Source organism: Bicyclus anynana, chromosome 1, assembly GCF_947172395.1.
Source record: "Bicyclus anynana chromosome 1, ilBicAnyn1.1, whole genome shotgun sequence".
NCBI lineage: Eukaryota > Metazoa > Arthropoda > Insecta > Lepidoptera > Nymphalidae > Bicyclus > Bicyclus anynana.
Genome location: NC_069083.1, coordinates 4,079,181 through 4,099,363, shown reverse-complemented (window position 1 = coordinate 4,099,363; position 20,183 = coordinate 4,079,181).

Sequence of the window (20,183 nt, the reverse complement as noted above, 5' to 3'; positions counted from 1 at the left end):
TTAATCGTAACTTTTTTTTAATTTTAAGTTTTAGACTAATAATTATTACCATTGTCTAATAATATTACTACTTGACATTTCGAATGTGCTTGTAGACTAAGCCTAATTGAAATAAATTATTTTATTTGATATCGATAACATTAAAAAAAAGTTAAAGCCTGCTTTGGAGGACAATTTTAATATCCGCTATTAGGTGAAAGGAGGCCTAAGCTCTGCTATAGGTCAATTAAATATATATCCTCAATAGCTCCACCTTAAAGAAACTATATCTAACACCATGGTCATGGGTTTGATCCCCGCTCACCATTTTTGTACCCACTACTAACACAATATTTCCGACTAACTATACTTAACATGAATATAGATCATATTAATAAATATGGCAAATTATCTTTATAAAAAAACTGAACAATTAATGTAAGATGACCTCACCCACCGAATGTACAGGATCGTTTTATATAGTTCAGGAATCGAATAGAGTAGCGTCGTTTCGGTAAAAGCTCAACAAGCTTTTACCGAAATTGAGTTAAAATCCCATTTTTGTCAAGATTTAATTACAAATGTTCTGAGATTTATTTTTGTATTTATACGTGTATAATGATGTTACTTACCAAATTTTGATTCCCTTGAGAATGTCGAAATATGCGTCTTTTGCAAAATAAACCGTATACCTGGATATACGGTCTCATTAAGCTAATACATCCACGCATTGCCGAAATTAGGGCTAGTCAGAAAAACAGACAGGCAGATAGACAGACAAACAAACAATAAAGTGATCTTATACGCGTTCCGTTTTTTTCTTTTATGGTCAGGATATGGAACCCTATAAAACAAAGCAAATACTTGAGTTATTCAAGATCGAAATGTATTCGTACTAAGCGCCCACAGATCGCATTAATGTAGAACTTAAAGCGTTTAAATTCACAAACTGGTCGCTGGTTATAAATCCAAATTGCTACAATTTGAGCCGTGTGTTCGCCTGACAGTAATGGAGGGATGATTGTCGATTATCAGATTGCGTGTAAGTATATTCTTTTCTTTAACTATTTGTCATGTAATACGTTTACGTTGATGATAGATCTTTATGGACTACAATCGGACGTCCGCGACTTCGTCCGCGTGAAACTCGATATAAACTTTCAACTACCCCTACCATACCCTATCTTACCCCTACCCTGCCTTTACGCCGTTTTCTTATTATTATTAATATAAACTTTATACAAGCTCAAATTGACCACGAATATTTTGTAACTAAAAGTTATACAAAGTTATACAAATGTTTTCTAACTAAAAGTTAGAAAACATTTGTATGATAAAAAGAAAAGGGCTATTTTGATGGTTTTTCCGGCAATTATTCAAAATTTTCTCGCCGTAAAAACCATGCTAGAACTTCAACGAACATTTAAAAAAAATAATTGGCCAAATTGGTCCAGCAGGGCTAGCACGGGCAAGGGAAAAATTTATCCACGGGGAGAGGATAAAACATTTATCCCCCACACTCGTTTTATCCACTCACCGCGCATGGGCACGCCGGTGGATATAATATCCCCGGTGGATAAACGGAGGGAAAGACTTGTCAACCCATTTGTATATATCTTATAAATTGGCATTAGGTATATTAATAGTCCGAAATAAACGTAAATTTGATAATATTTGGTTATTTTGTGCATATTATTTATCTGTTTTCTGTTGGCATTGTTTTGTTTGGTGATTGTTTTTTGCGGTGGTTTGTAGTAGGTATCTATAGTATCTATCATACTAGCGGACCCGGTCAAGCTTCGTTGTGACATAAGTGCACTTATTCTCTATCCCTACTCTACCCTTCTTTACCTCTACCCCTACCCTACCCCTACCCTACCCCTGCCCTACCCCTACCCTACCCCTACCCTACCCCTACCCTACCCCTACCCTACCCCTGCCCTACCCCTGCCCTACCCCTGCCCTACCCTACCCCTACCCCACCCCTACCCCACCCCTACCCCACCCCTACCCCACCCTACCTCTACCCTACCCCTACCCTACCCCACCCCTACCCCAGACGTAATGAGAGGTGTTATTATAGTTACGTACATACAAAACAACGGTAGTTGTAGTACCTACTGAGTCATAATATTTATCGTTTGTTGTAGAACACGCAGATGTGAATCATGAAATTCGTAAGCTCGTGCCGCGGGAAACATTTTCTTGCTAAATTATGATTTCAGATGAGTGGACAAACTTTAATTATATGATTATATTTTTCACTATGTATTAACATAATTTTGTTTTTGTAAACGAGGTAGTATCAAACAAACACACTATACCTACACTTAATGTAATAATGAACAGGGACAGAAAGGTTTCTACTATCGCCATATTAATAACTAGCGGACGCCCGCGATTCCGTTCGCGGAAAATTCTGTTTGTGACAAATTTTTCGGGGAAAAAAAAATAGCCCATATTCTGCCCTAAGTTCCTATTTATATCTATGCCAAATTTCGTCCAATTCTGTTCATTCATCAAGCCGTGAAAAGGCAGACAAAAATACTTTCGCATTTATAATATTAGTAGGATTATAAAAAAGTAAGGTTTGTTAGGTTGTAGGGGATCTCTGCATCCACTGAACCGATTTTGAAAATTCTTTTACCAACAGAAAGCGACGTTATACGTGAGTAACAGAGGCTTTATTTAATTCCCGTATTCTCACGGTTACGAGAACTACGCGGGTGAAGCCGCAAGGCGTCAGCATGTTGTCAATAAAGATGGGCACGTAAGGTCTCATATGTCGTTTTTATGGAATTCATACCACCTAAACTTATCTAAGAGCCGTGATAGCCTAGTGGATATAACCTCTGCCTCTGATTCTGGAGGGTGTGGGTTTGAATCATTGGGACATGCACCTCCAACTTTTCAGTTGTATGCATTTAAAAAATTAAATATCACGTGTCTCGAACGGTGAAGGAAAGCAGCAGTGAGCCGAATATGAATTGATAACGACGAAACTTATCTAAAAGAGATAATTTACACAGAAAATTGACGATATTAAATTTCAAATATTTCACCTGCTCTTTTAAGCTTTCCCTAATTTTCATTTTCCTAAGACACCCTTGTATAAAAGCTTACAGCAAATTATTGTTGTTCATAAGATGTAGTTATAAGTGGCGTAATTATATTTTCGAATATTATTTTATCGGAAAATCTACGCGTGGGCCAGGAAAATTTATCGGCAGATACTCATAATAAATGTTATTATCTGATACTTGCCTACTCACTTTTCAATGACCGTGAATCATCCACTTCAGGTATTGTCAGAAGAAATGAAATTCTATTGCGATGGGCTAAGATTTATTTTACAATGGATTGTAATTATGACGTAATATCACGTGTATTACAAAGGATGCCGCATATTTATTATATTGATATAAGGCTCGTTAGCTCAGCGGGTTAGAGCGCCGATACCTGGCCTTTTTATCGGAGGGCGGAGGTTCAAATCCTTCACGAGTCGAGCTTTTTTGGACGGAACTACTAACACACCACAGTTGTATTTCTGCATCGTTTTTTTTAAATAAATATATAAATATAATTAAGCAATCCAAAATTCAATTTATTTTTTTTTATTTTGAATTTAATAAATACATATTACATACATACATAAACAATACACACATCACCCCACACACATAGCTCTAGTAAGCGTAGCTTGTGTTATGGGTAATAAAATAGCTGTTTTTATCAATTATAAATTTATAAATTACGTATAAATACTTATATAGTGTATAATTATACCCAGACATTGGAAACACCCATATTCATAACACAAATATGTTCCATATTGGATAGAAGCAGGCGTTACTTTGCGGAAGTTCATCATGAATATATAATAATTTATTTATTTTGCTATTATCCGCGAAAAGCCGACGAACCCATGCGACAACTCAGGTCTGACAAAATACTCTCTACGTACGTTTCACCCCGAAACCGGAGCATCCTCAGGAGTTGACTCTACAACGAGCAATTGCACGTGCAATTTGCACGTAGCATTCGTCGGACCTGGGTTGCTGCGTGGGTTCGTCGGCTTTTCGCGGATAATAGAAAAATAAATAAATTATTATATGAATATTTTCCAGTTGTGGGAATCAAACCCAAGGCCCTGAATGCAGGAAGCAGGGTCAGTACGTACTACCCACTGCGCCATGTGGCCGTCAAATTTTTCGCTTTTGTGGCTTCGGACCACGAGCTATGACTACTAAGTTTTTATTCTTACAAATTTTCCATGAAAATTCTCAGCCCGGATTGGGAAAGTTCCTGATAATACCTTCCGTAACACGGCTCGTTACGTTAAGCCCTCGGTCTCGGTCATTATCAGTAACATATTTTAGAAAACAATAAAAACCCCAAAAACATGTTTTCTCAGCTCATCTCGGGACACATACGAAAGATCCCACGATCCATATTCAAATTCAAAATTCAAAATTCATTTATTTCAATTAGGCTTAGTTTACAAGCACTTTTGAAATGTCAGGATTATGCCATATTTTAATTTAATCTAATGGTGGTAATAATAGTCGAAAACTAAGAAGTAAATTAAGAAGTTTTCACTTAACTGTTGGATCAAGAGTCGGATACAGAAGGCAGTGATTCTTGAGACGCCGCGTATTGTGAGGAGGTTCCTCACTCTGGAGCCCTGACCACCGGTTGCTTGGGCACTCAAATGTCCCGCAGCGGGAGGTTTTATTTTTTTTATCAATTCTTAATAGTGTTTTGTATTATATTTTTATATTAACATTTAAAAAAAAGATAAATAAATAAATGAGAGATATAGCCGAAAACTTAAAATTAAAGTTAACAATAAACAAACAGATCAACAACTGGAACTACGAAGCAATTCGATGAGGACGATAGTGAAAGATATTGCAAAATAAAAGCATGAATATTCACAAAAAATATCATTATGAAAAGGAATGCTATACAAGTAACTTCAAAGAACAGCAGTAATTTGACATCATTTCCATATTGAAACAGACAAGAAAATAATATGTACTCGCAGTAGGACGTGCCGTTATTTATCAAACAACACTTTTCTTTGTGAAAATTGTGGTATTTAGCGTCGAGTGGTATTAGATATTCATTAGTGAGAGCTTGAATATCCGTTTAATATTTCGCTTTCAAACATTAATTTGTTAACGATCAAAGAAAGCTGTCTAATTAAATACGCGATCTAAAAGAGGCACAAATTGAGCAAATGTATACATTGTTTCGAATTTAGTTATGCCATTGTGTTTTGTCGCTGCGTGATATTTGGTGCACTTGATTGACTTGAAACTCTTGTTGCTCGCATGTTTGTGGGCGAAGACGAGTGGAATAAATGCGTGACCATGCTCCGCACTGTAAGGGTTCGGAGAGAAATAAGAGAAAGGCAGGAGACGGGAGAGTGTGATAAACGATAACTGATCGGTTAGCACGAAGCAATGCTAGGCAGTTCCGTGTTGACCGAGGAGTTGAGGGGAAGTTATTTTAGCCCATGCAAGCCATGCCCATGCATGCAACATGGCAGAAGTTCGGGGGGATTTTTTCCTCCCGGAAAAAAGGGGGAAGCTTGCACTAAAGTAATAATTATGTTACATTGCCGGGTACTAGTTACCACCCTACCGACAAAGAAGTACCGCCAAGCGATTTAGCGTTCCGGTACTATGTCGTGTAGAAACCGAAAGGGGTGTAGATTTTCATTCTCCTCCTAACAAGTTAGAAGTTAGCCCGCTTCCATCTTAGACTGCATCGTCACTTATCATCATCGTGTAGGAACCGAAAGGGGTGTGGATATTCATTCTCCTAACAAGTTAGCCCGCTTCCATCTTAGACTACATCATCAGGTGAGATTGTAGTCAAGGGCTAACTTGTAGTAAATAATAATGAAAAATAATTTAACATTGAAAGAAAGTTCACAACATCTATTGCCACAAAGTCATACCGCTCATCAAAACTACTTACTAAGTTCAATCTAATAACTTCAGAGCGGTAATCCAAGTAATCTCAAGTAAGATCTCCCGACAAAGACGCCCGGGTGGCAACACTGGCGCCAGCTCAGAGTACCTATTACGAGTACAACACTTCAAACCGAACACACCGAGACGTGAACAGGAGTCTGTTATCAGAAAGGCACTCATGTTCATTCATTTCATTCACTTTTATTAACTCGGTCTACACTTGAATAACTACCTCATCGGTATAGGATAACCAGCATGCTCAAATTCGGCTTAAAATTTATTTAAAAAAAGATCTTCTAAAATTTTTCATAATTATCAGCCGATGAATTCAGGAGATGGAAATGGATGAAGATGGAGGATGGAGGTTTTGAGCCACATGCATCCAGCTCCGTGTTACCCGTTGGATGTTATCCGTCCACCTAGAGACCAACAATTCTCTTTCTTAATTTAGAGCCTCAATAGCTCAACGGCAAGAGCAGTCGGATTCATCACCAAGGGGTGGTGGTTCGATTAGGCACCAGAAAGATATGGCGAATATTCTTAAAAAAATAAATAAAAGAAAAAAACAATCTGCTTTTAGGCGCGGTGTCGCCATTAAATTTCAGAACCATTGGCTCCTAAAACTATGCGATCTAATTACTTCAGCATCGTGTAAGACCCCAATATTCTTCAGCTTTTAAAACTATACGTTTTAGGCTTCGCGACTCGTTGTCAATCACAATTTCTTCTACGGATCTCACCACGCAGAGATACTCTGATCATTACTCGCTCCATCACCCACTGAATGACTCGATGAACCTTCTTATACCCATCCACTAGGATGCCCATTATCTTGATCCTACAAATTATATTTCCCCTTTCTACGACAGAACAGAATGACCCCAGGAACGATATCATCATCATATTCACATGGTAGATACCAAAGTAAGCATTTTGCATCAATGTTTTTAATTCACATAGGAAAAGTGGTGAATGCTATTGCAGCGCCTGCGTTTCCTGACAGATGCAATTAGAACATCTGCAATGCACGAGTAAATATGCATGACACTAACATTATCCCTCTTTAACGCTGCGACTACTAAAGCGATTTGGCTAAAATTTGAAATGGAAATAGAAAATCTATTTCCATTCTGGATTAACATATAGGCTACTTTTCATTCCGGAAAAATCCATGGTTCCCGCGGAATTTGTGAAAAACTACATTCCACGCGGACGGAGTCGCGGGCGTCCGCTAGTCTTCCATAGGCCGCATCATTGCTTTCCATCAGATAAGATTTTAAGGCCTTTAGTTTTTTAATTTTTCAAATGAAAAATAAAACAAAATTGAAAATTATGAAAACCCCCCGAATGTCATGAAATTATTAATTATACTCTCGATCAAGTCTCTTTCAGTGCGCTTTCATTTGAGACCCCACTCGTGTATATTTGCAGACATTCGGTTACTCTTCCCCACTTTTACCCTTCACAACTTTTAAACGCCTCAACCGATTTTCATGAAACTTGTCTAAACTAAATTGAAATCGCTTCATCCTGTCGGAAATTATGGTGCCACACACATACAGACTGACAGACAGACACGTCAAACCCCGTTACAACAACCCTTTTTTGCATAAAGAAAAATTTAAAATATAATTGGAAATTTGAACAAACTATATAAAACGCACTTAGCTTATTGAAACTGGTAGCTGGTACACGATTTGTGGAATAATGACGCGTAACATTGCCAAATTTCCTTTATACAAAATTAAGTGAAATTTAATGACCAAATTTCCATTGCCAATCTACGCTAATGGGGCGTTAGCTATGCCTTCTCGAGATGTGTAGGATGAAGCTCCATTATTTGCGACTTTATTATCAAAATAAGGTATTTTATCATTCTGAAGCTCTGTATATCCCTTTTACGAATTATTTAATACTAGCTGACGCCGCGCGTTTTCACCCGCGTGGTTCTGGTTCCCGTAGGAATACGGGGATAATATATAGCCTATAGCCTTCCTCGATAAATGGGCTATCTAACACTGAAAGAATTTTTCAAATCGGACCAGTAGTTCCTGAGATTAGCGCGTTCAATCAAACAAACAAACTCTTCAGCTTTATAATATTAGTATAGACTAAGAAAGGATCGATAATAACATGTTCTTATAAAAGTACGGGAGGTTTGCGTGACAGAAAATGTCTTTATTTCGTTTCCTGAATGCAGTTGTAAACTTTTGACTGTTGTGTACGACCCAAAACTAAATAACTGTATCAACCCGATCGTGATGTGTGTGTAAACTTTACTGCCTTAAAGTCAATATATAAATAAATTTAATATTAAGTAAAATGTTTGTTTGTTAAATAAAATTCCACCTACTTAATCATAAAGGCACAATATACAGAGGATGAATCTCTATACTAGTATAGAAAAGCGTGTTTCAATTGTTACCACCGTTCCCAAGCGCATAAAATGTTGATTAGAATAACGCCTACCTGTTTTATTAATCCAACCCCACGCAATAACCTACAGTCTATATATATCGCACCTTTCGTAGTGTGATGGAGTGACAACACCGTGAAATGCTTCATGGGTCAGCGAGTGAGCTAGAGCCTACAGCCTACAGGCCGGCTGACTGCATGACGGAGCAGCTCAGCTGGATAGCTTTATATGCCTTTGCGATTTATCTATATTGTTTTTTTTTTTTCACCATGAGCAAATAATAAAAGACTCTACAATGATGAATTAAATGAACATTTTGATGGCGTCCGTGGCGCTGATTTACAAGATGGAAGTCCTGGGTCCGATTCCTAGCTGGGCTGATTGGGGTTGTCTTAATTGGTCGAGGTCTGGCTGGTTGGAGGCTTTGGTCGTGGCTAGTTACTGGCAAAGACGGCCTCTGTGGCGCAGTGGTATGCGCGGTGGATTTACAAGACGGAGGTCCTGGGTTCGATCCCCGGCTGGGCTGATTGAGGTTTTCCTAATTGGTCCAGGTCTGGCTGGTGGGAGGCTTCGGCCGTGGCTAGTTACCGCCCTACCGACAAAGACGTACCGCCAAGCGATTTAGCGTTCCGGTACGATGTCGTGTAGAAACCGAAAGGGGGCGTGGATTTTCATCCTCCTCCTAACAAGTTAGTCCGCTTCCATCTTAGATTGCATCATCACTTACCATCAAGTGAGATTGTAATCAAGGGCTAACTTGTAAAGAATAAAAAAAAAAAAAGATGAGCCAAGCAATTTAGCTTTCCAGTACGAAGGTACAACACAGCTATCTTAGTAGGTATGGTAGGTATCCATAATACAAACTACGCTTACTTTGGGACATGACAGTGATGTGTGTATTGTTTAAGTAGATAATATTAGTCAGTTGTTTGTTTGCGTGGACACCGTCACGCTGCCAGTCGCGTTAGTAATTTTGTGCAATAATGTTTTGTGCTGTAATTAATGATCGTAAATTGTTTAGCTGTGGGCATGGTACATGTCGGGCAGAAAATGTGAGTGTTTATGCATTCTGTAGGGATCTTTTAAACCTAAAGTCACAAGTCCTGGGACCTACCCGAAGTGTTTCCTCTACAACAAAATAATGAGGCAATCACTGTCACACTTATTTATTTATTTTATTTTTAGAATTAACTTAATTTTATCTACCTAAAGCGTCGTTGCACATTTGTTTTAGATTTAAAGGAAAGTAAAAAGAGACAATCATAATTGATAGGAACGTCTGTTAGTATTCTTTTAAAATACTAAATTACCTACGTACGAGTTTATTCGTAAATCACAAGAAGCTAAAGCAGGATACAAGAGACGCATATCTAACTGATACGTCCTTTTTACAATACCGTACAACAAAAAAAAACCGTTTTTACTGAAATAAACGAACATGTATATTTGCTATCGTAAACTCCGACCATTATTTCCACGATAAACACAATAAAAGCCCACTCATTTTCCGCTTGAAGACAAATTACGAATTCTCTATTGATTTTCCCGCATTCTAATGCGAATCGACTGCCGAGGACAAAGTGGGTTCGTGTAAACAACGAGATGTAAACACTTTAAAAACATTGTTTATTTAACAGAAAAAGCTTAACAAAGTTATTTATACAGTTGGTGTATATAGAAAACTGGACCAAAATTGAAAAATATTTTAATTTTTCCTTGATATATAAACACTATATATATATATATATATATATATATATATAACCAAGCGATATATATATCGCTTGGTTATTAAAAATTCAGACTTCTGGTTTTATCTACAACGTAATAGGGGTCGAAAATGGCTTGAATTGCTTTAAGAAAAGTATGGTACGTTGCTACTTTTTTGCTCTACCTTTTTGCGGGGCCCCCAGATTTAACAAAAAAGTCGATGGCTTTTACACACATGAGTGAGGTATTTTTTTTATTCTATGACAAGCCTTGACTGCGAACTCACCTGATGTTAAGTGATAATGCAGTCTAAGATGGAAGCGATTATTCCAACCATACCTCTGACGGTGTCCCCTCGGCATCCGGAAACGCTTAATCGCTTGGCCTTTGTCCCTAGGGTAGTCACCAGCCACAACCAAAGCCAGACCAGACTAGACCTGAGCCAATTTAAAAAACATTAAATCCTACACTGATCCGTGTTGGGAATCGAACATAAGACCTCTGTGTTTAGAACCACAGCACTACCAACTGCGTCAGAGGTTAAAAACTTCTTTGCTCAACGCCCTCTCAACGTCCGTTCGTCTCACCCAATTACATTTATCGTAACGCATTCAAAACATAAAATTGAAAATTTACACTCTCGATCAAGTCATCAATATTTTCTTTTAGTGCGCTTTCATTTGAGACCCGGCCACTCGAGTATATTTGCAGACATTCGGTTATTCTTCCCCACTTTCACCCCCCAGAACTTGTAAACGGCTCAACCGATTTTCATCAAACATGTCTAAGAACACTCGCACATAAGTCACCTTTAATACAAAAAAACTAAGTTGAAATTGCAAAAGCTATTGTTACAGACAGACAGAGTGGAAATTAGTGGACTATTACTATATTACTATACTATATTAAATAAATCATTCATAAATATAAATAGAAGGGTGAAATAAGGGTTGAAAGTTTACATCGATATTTTTTTTATCGATTTCGAAACGCGGAAGAAGTACAAACATACAAGTTACAACTCCAGGGTTTCAAAATCAATAGTAAATTCAATAGTAAATAACAATATTTGCTGTGAGCAGATTGAGTGAGAGTAAAGAACAATTTATTATTCGAAAGAGTTTCAACGCTGAAATAAATTTAGAAAGTCCTTTAACGCGATGGGACTTTCTACGACATACGACAAGCGAACATGTGAATTTTAAATGTAGTTCTAAACTCTTACAGCCAGTTTTTTCATCTCAAGCTAAAGTAACAGTAAAAGTAGTAAGTAGTAAAGAAGACTTTATTTTTCAGTGAATAAGACCATCACTTTTGATTTATGACGTTACTTTAACTGTTACTTGCGATAAAGAAACTGGCCGTTAGAACTTAGTCCAGTTTATGTTTCTGCAAGCGAAACTTATCTACTAGGTACTGTTTTGACAGCCTTCGTGGCTCAGTGGTATGCGCGGTGGATTTATAAGATCCTGGGTTTGATCCCCAATTCAATTACACATAAAATACCTTTTTGTGTAATTGAATTGAAAAACGGGCAAAAACTTCTAGTTTAGTATAAGATATATACCAAATGTAAGCTCGTTTCCTTCAGAAAATGACAGACAATTTTGTTCGTGACGATGAGTACGATACAGGTTCTTCTATAATTGGTCTGAGCTTACCATACGAGTGTCAAAACCTGGGGCAGACAAACGAGGCTTGTATATCAAATCGATATCAAACTACTGGGAAAATAGCAAACCAATCAAACGATAATTTTGATACTAGCATAAGCAATCTGCAATGTATTCATTAAACTACTTACATCTCATTACTGGTAGGGAAAGCTGAGGTAATTGATTGACTACCTGCTCGGCGCGTAGGTGGCGTGGGCCGGTTGCCATGGCGACGCCCACGCGCCCCCGCCCCGCGCTCCGCACACCCCGCACACCCCAGCATTGACCCGGGAAACCTTGACCCTGAAGCTTCACAGCTGACAGACGCGTGTATATATGGAAAATATGAAAACCATCCCTTGCGAAAAGCGCTCCAGTAAGATTTTTTTTTTTATTTTAATGCAACGATTTATACTTATACTAAGGCCATACTTAAGGAATACTGTTTACTAACAAACAATTTAGAAATGAGGGTAGGAAATGAATGTCATTTCATAACTTATTTATTTTAAATTATGTATGCTTTGTTTATAAAATGTTATATAAAATATATTAACTATATCTAATTGTTCTAAGCTTATTAATCAAAATTATTTTCATTAATTCAAGAACAAGTTAATCATAATTATTATTAGGTGTGAAATGACTAGTGATTTATACCTTCATTTTTAATTTATTTGTTGGTAAACAGTACTCATCAAGACAGGCGTACTATTATATTACTCTTATACAAGAATAATAATATAAGTGGGTTCGGATCCGGTCCGGAGCATGCACCTCCAACTTTACAATTGTGTGCATTTTCAGAAAATAAATATCACGTGTCTCAAACGGTGAAGGAAAAACATCGTGAGGAAACCAGCATACCAGAGAATTTTCTTAATTCTCTGCGTGTGTGAAATCTGCCAATCCTCATTGGGCCAGCGTGGTGGACTATTGGCCTAACCCATCATTCTGAGAGGAGACTCGAGCTCAGTTGTGACCCGAATATGGGTTGATAACAACGACGACGACCCAGGTACATATGCGTAAGATATATTTTTTTACCTTGTTTGGCATTTAAAACATTGATAAGAAAAGATTTTTAGGCGGTTCCTTTGCTTTTTTAAATGAATTACAATGATTATTTTGAAATTTCACAATCACGTTTTGCTCCTAACCATTACGAAAACACCCTACAAAAACTGTTTGCAACAAAATTAAACTTTACCTTGTTTCCTCTTTTACTTTACAACAACGTAATTTAAAAAGGGGAAAGAAAAAGTGGAACAAAAAAACAAAAGAGTTTGTCAATTGACTGTGATGTTTGCTTCAGAGAAATTAAAGAAAGAAAGAAAAGCGGAAATGAAAAAAGTCGTAGAAACTCTTAAACTCGAGGTATGAATTGAAATGCAAAGTTACAAATTCAATTTCCAATCACAATGAGATATTTTTAGACTTGTTTTAAAATACCCTGCTTGAAGTTTACGTAGTAGGTACTTAGTATTGATTGCCTCCGTGGCGCAGTGGAATGCGCGGCGGATTTACAAGACGGAGGTCCTGGGTTCGATCCCCGGCTGGGCCGATTGAGATTTTCTTAATTGGTCCAGGTCTGGCTGGCCGTAGCTAGTTACCACCCTACCGGCAAAGGCGTACCGCCAAGCGATTTAGCGTTCCGGTTCGATGTGTAGAAACCGAAAAGGGGTGTGGATTTTCATCCTCCTCCTAACAAGTTAGCCCGCTTCCATCTTGCTGCATCAACACATACCATCAGGTAAAATTGTAGTCAAGGGCTAACTTGCAAAAAAAAAAACTTAGTGTTGGTTGGTAAGATACGGAATTAGAAATATATACTTACCCTCATCTGTTACACGATAGATAAATATTGTACTATTATTGCAAAAAGGTAGCCTCTTTTCTTTTTCCGCCCTAAATTAAGGTGGGAGTAGGTGCGCATGCTATTACTTTTTTACAATAATAGTAAAAATAGTAATAGTATAGTGAAAATTTAAATAATTCACGAACATTTTGAGAAATTAAAAATTAATTACTATGTAAATAAATAAATTAATTACTATGTATCACGTGTCTCAAACGGTGAAGGAAAAACATCGTGAGGAAACCTGCATACCTGAGTATTTTCTTAATACTCTTTGTGTGTGAAATCTGCCTATCAGCACGATGGAACGAGCTATGTTAGGAGTATCTCTGCGTGATTGAATCAGAAATGAGAAGAACCGCAGAAGAACCGAAGTTACCGACAGTTCAGCGAGTTGCGAACCTGAAGTGCACATAGTTAGAAGAGCCGATGGACGTTAGGGTCCCAAAGTGCTGGAAAGGCGACCCCGCACTAGTAAGCGCAGTGTTGGTCGACCTGCGACATCAAGCGAGTCGCAGGGATTCGCTGGATGCAGGTGGCTCAGTATCGTGATGTTTGGAAGTCCCTATAAAAGGCCTATGTCCTGCAGTGGACGTCCATCGAATGATATGATGATGATGATTTCTAGATAGTACTGATCTTACTATAATGCCTAATACATCAATCAGTGATTAGCTTTTGTCGCTGAGTAGATGTACAACAAGTAATTAACCAGAATGACAACGTGCGACGTGGTGTAGAATATTTCATGTGGCTAGATAAGGTGCTTCGCAAGTGATTGAGGGTAAATCAATATTTTTAAACTCGTTGGGGGAAACAGGGTCTCACTGGATGCAGGTGGCTTTTGGCCGTAGTATTTTGGTATTCCCAAGCACAAAAGGTCATGTCTTGCAATGCATTTTTTTTTATTCTTTGACAAATAGGCTAGTTGACATTATAAGGGTCATAAATTGTTCGTTCTACTTGATAAAAAATCTTTATATTTTTTGACCATTAGAGCCAACACGACAGCGTTCTGGTTCGTATTTTTAAAAACATATGCGCCATGATGGTATATATTTTAACTGTTTCATGACGTCGCATTAACACTAAACCTTAACCAAATGGAATGTTTCACAAAACTATTGGTTAATAATTAGTTTTTTTCATTAGAATGAAAGGTCAATGAAGAAAAATCAATTAGAATGAAAGGTCAATGAAAAGAATCGAGATTAAAACTTCCAACAATATCTACGTACATATTATTTCAATAAATGTACTTACTGGGGATGCGCCGACTGTGACTTTTGCCGACTAGCCGACTAGACGACTAGTCGATCGCAAAGGGGCCAACTAGTCCGCCAATTAGTCGGCCGATTAGTGGGCCAAAACGATCACGTTTTCGGGGATTTCCGTAGACCTTAGATAAGGTACTAAGAGTTCATAATATTATTAAGAAATAAATACAAAATAATAGGCTGACTAATTACGACGGTTAGTCGGCGTTTTTTGCCGACTAATCGTCGACTAGTCGCCGCATCTCTAAAATGTACACAAAGCTACAACAAATTATAGACAGACAAGACGTACCCCCAAGCGATTTAGCGTTCCGGTACGATGTCTTGTAGAAACCGAAAAGAGTGTGGTTTTCATCAACAAGGTAGCTCGTTCCCAGCTAAGACTGCATCATCACTTACCATCAGATGAGATTGTAGTCAAGGGCTAACATGTAGGAAATAAAATAAAATAAAAAAAGACACGTTAGTATAGATTATACTGATTAGAATATAATACGAGTCTACATGTTTAATCTCTACTGATGAGTAATACAGTTTGTAAGTATGACGTCATATTGAGGATACTCTAGCTCAATTCGCCACTGCTCACACAAGACTCGTTAGCTCAGTAGGTTAGAGCGCCGATATACAAATATTCTTGACCATCGGAGGGCGGAGGTTCAAATCCTTCACGAGTCAGCTTTTTTGCTTTTTTTATTTATTATTTTTTTTTATTTCTTTTTCATATTTTAACATTATTTCTACCACTTTTAATACAAAAAAAGAAGTTACCAGCGTTATTTTACTTTGTGGTAATTTTAATGATTATCTATCTGATAGGTACTGATCGTTATATTGCCAATTACGGAACCCCGCCATTACTGCAATCTGCTCTAGCGTGGTGGGTTTGAACTCCATAATCTTCTATATGGAAGAAGGCTTGACCCTGTGATGAAACTTGGTTAAAAGACACGATTACTTAGACGGTTGACGCCGACCTTCCAAAGCCACCACAGTCCAAATATTCTTAATATGCCACCATACTTACTACTTACCTAAGTATATCAGGTCTAGTTTTGAAGCGTTAGCGATCGTAGAAAGAGAAGAACAGAAAGATAGATTTTCTTAACTTTAGTAAGCGAAATGGCGGATAGATAGGTTATTGAAAGCGGCCTTTAGTTTATGCTAGTAGGTAGGTACTAATTGTTACGTTTGTTGTACTAATTGTTGTAATGCCAGCCATAATTTATTTTGCTACGAGTACGTATCTCCCTGAAGATGATAATAATTATTATTGTGTTGTACGTCCATACAACTTGTCAATTACTACTACGCCGCATAATACGCATGAATCTACTGGTTCATATGCATGGAGATGGCTTTATATTTCTTTCTAATATTATACAATAAACATACCTACTATTTTAGGTTCGAGTTCACCTACATTCGTTTAGACACTTCCCACGACTTTGCAGCGATCGCGCCGTCTGTTGGGGACGTTTTTTTTTATTCTTTACAAGTTAGCCCTTGAATACACTCTCACCTGATGGTAAGTAATGATTCAATTTAAGATCGAAGCGGGCTAACTTGTTAGGAGGAGGATGAAAATCCACACTCCTTTCGGTTTCTACACGACATTGTACCGGAACCCTAAATCGCTTGGCGGTACGCCTTTGCCGGTAGGGTGGTAACTAGCCACGGCCGAAGCCTCCCACCAGCCAGACTTGGACCAATTAATAAAAATCTCAATCGGCCCAGCCGGGGATCGAACCCAGGACCTTCGTTTTACGTGACAGGTTTGTCCCCAGTAGGTAGTTAAAAATATCCTGTAATGTTGATTAGGTACTGGTTATGATGGTTACGATGACGATGATGATCGCTCGCTCTGCCTCTGCTTCAAAGCCGGGGTCACTAGTGAACTATAAGCCCCCTCCACACCTGCGAGCCCCACGCACGGCGCATCGCGGGGGGTGAAACGTGCCATCCCCCGCCCTGCGATGTCTACCCCCTCTGAGTTAGGCCTGTGCCACAGCACAGCAGATAATATATCTGCGCTATACTCCTGAAAATCATATAGAAAAAAGTAATGGTAGCTACCTACCTACCTTACTTACCTGTTTTCTGTTAGAACTCAGAAGCGAATAAACCGATTTTAATATTTTTTTTTTCTTACATACGTAGGTATAGGAGTAATTTAACAAAGCTATTAAACAAGACAACCAGCTAAATTAGCCAGCCAGTAACATAGTACCTACCTATTTTAGAATATACGTAGCCAAGAAAAAATTTAATGCGGCAAATATTTTGCAACTTTTATTGGAGCAAGAAATATAGAAAGTCATACAAAACCGCAAACTTTTGCAAGTGCTTACCTAAGGTACACTTTATAAAAGTAGGAGGGTTATTCTGTCACGTTTGTTTTAAAAATCAACAATGAGTTTCAACGCTGTTTCGATTATATTTTTCTATTATCGATATTTAAAAAAACTTACCACTAGAATGCCACGTTGTTTGTTAGTGGCACAGGCTATATTTTATCCCCGTCTTCTCAAGAAAACGGGAACTAAGTAAAACCGCGGGACGTCGGCTAGTCAAAGATAAATAGAGACAAACAGACAGAAGCGTCATCAAGCTTACACTTAAAGAAAATCTTAAAAAGTTCCTAATACAAAAATGCTACTGCTCCATAAAGGAGTACTTTGCTGATGCTTCAAAAAATAGTTGTAATTATATTTCTTTTAACTTAATGTCATTTAATTTTAATTTTAATAATTAAACATTGGTACCTCATAATTAAGAACTTCTTTGTATAACTAAATGTAATGTTTCTTGCAAATAAATGATTCTAATTCTGACAAAATAAATTATTCAGTAATGTGAGACTCACACAGTCGGATTATAAAAATTTGCCTAAACAAAAACACTACGGTCTATTATTATGAGAAACTAGCTGACGCCGCGCGGTTTCACACGCATGGTTCCCGTTCACGTAGGAATACGGGGACAATATATAACCTATAGCCTTCCTCGATAAATGAGCTATCTAACACTGAAAGAATTTTTCAAATCAGACCTGTAGTTCCTGAGATTGGCGCGTTCAATCAAACAAACAAACTCTTCAGCTTTATAATATTAGTATAGACTAGCGGACGCCCGCGACTTCGTCCGCGTGAAGGTAGTTGTAAACCCTGCCCTACCCTACTCTACCCTACCCTTCCCCTACCCTACCCATTAAGGCTACACACGCGACGGAAGCTTAAAAAATGAAGTAAATTCTCCCGTTTTCCCAACGTTTCCCTTCACTGCTCTGCTCCTATTGATCGTAGCGTGATAAAAAGTATACTATAACCTGCCCAGGAGTATGAAAAATAATTGTACCAAGTTTCGTTAAAATCCGTCGAGTAGTTTTTGTTTCAATAACGAACATAACACGCGGCGAAAGCTTAAAAAATTGAGTAACTTCTCCCGTTTTCCCAACATTTCCCTTCACTACTCTGCTCCTATTCATCGTAGCGTGATGAAAAGTATACTATAACCTGCCCAGGAGTATAAAGAATAATTGTACCAAGTTTCGTTAAAATCCGTCGAGTAGTTTTTGTTTCTATAAAGAACATACAGACATACAGACAGACAGACAGACAGACAGACAGACAAAAATTTTACTGATTGCATTTTTGGCATCAGTATCGACCACTAATCACCCCCTGATGGTTATTTTGGAAATATGTTTCATGTACAGAATTGACCTCTCTACAGATTTATTATAAGTATAGATATGTTTTTCATATCAGATAAGTATCATTGGACACCAGTCCTAACAGAAACGAGGTACGAGTATGAGGTATGACCGTGAACACGAAGCGCCTGTCCGCGCAATAAATAAGCTTAGGGAAATTCTCGGGAGGAAAATTGTTTATTTCCTACTTGATCAGGCATACGGCGATTAGATTAAAGCTCTAAATTATTAGGTATATTCCCTACGTGTTCATTCATTATCAACCCATATACGGCCCACTGCTGAGCTCGAGTCTCCTCTCAGAATGAAAGGGCTTAGGCCAATAGTCCACCACACTGCCCATCAGTAGAAACTACTGTTTAAGTAGGTAGGTACTTAGGAATAAAAAATGTAATAAAAAAAATTCAACCGACTTCCAACTCAAAAAATAACTTTAACTAAAAAGCAAAAAATAACATCCTACCTATGTGCTACCTTCTGATCAGTTTGAAGGCGGTGCCAAGCCACCCTGGAAGTAAACCCTACAAAACAAAAAAAGAATTTTCAAAATCAGTCCATAATTGACGGAATTATCGCTGGACATACATAAAAAAAAAACATACATACAGCCGAACGTAGAACCTTCTCCTTTTTGGAAGTCGGTTAAAAATGATTATTTTATACTATAGATATGTTACGTGCCTACAGAATCAACGCATCTTGAAGATGGTCCGAATTTAGCGACTCCACTGAGCACACACATGCATAATATTGTGTTTATTCACTATATACCTAGGCACATATATCAATGTATACTCAAATAGTTTTTAGACTTCCTGAAATTCAACTCGACATTGTAGACAATATTTAGGTATATTATTCAAATAACTTTCGTTGTTTAATAAGCAAATGTTGGTATACTTTATAAAACTTCCGCTAGGAGCGCTGCCTGTAAAAGTATGCAAATTCATTTAGAAATTAAACTAAAACGTGTCTAGATATCTATAACCTACTTCTTGGTAGATACGCTATTTAATATTCAAAAGGGGCACCATGTAAGATCTAATGAAGATGTAGGCAATAGTTAACTAACCTATTCAAAGCTGCTACCTCGTCGCATCTGAGTAGGAAGCTACATATTACTTAAACGTAGAATTATAAATCGTGGGTGTCTGTCAACGTTCGTAGAAGTATAGTACAAATGTAAGATAACTTGCTTGCATATGAAAAACACAAATATTGGCTGGTGGGAGGCTTCGGCCGTGGCTAGTTACCACCCTACCGACAAAGACGTTACTCCGCTTCCATCTTATTGCATCATCACTTACCATCAGTTGAGATTGTAATCAAGGGCTAACTAAAATAATAATAATAAACGAGAAAAAAATATAACTCACTGACTCTCTTTCGTCACGTAAATAATAGTGTAGTTGACTGTTTTGGACGCCATTTTTCCAATATGGCGGCACGAGCAGCAAATATACACACGGCACATTAAAATATATAAAATAACCAATTTTCGAAACTCCGGATTTTTTTTTTATTTTTTACGTTAGCCCTTGATTATAATCTCACCTGATAATAAGTGATAATGCAATCTAAGATGGATG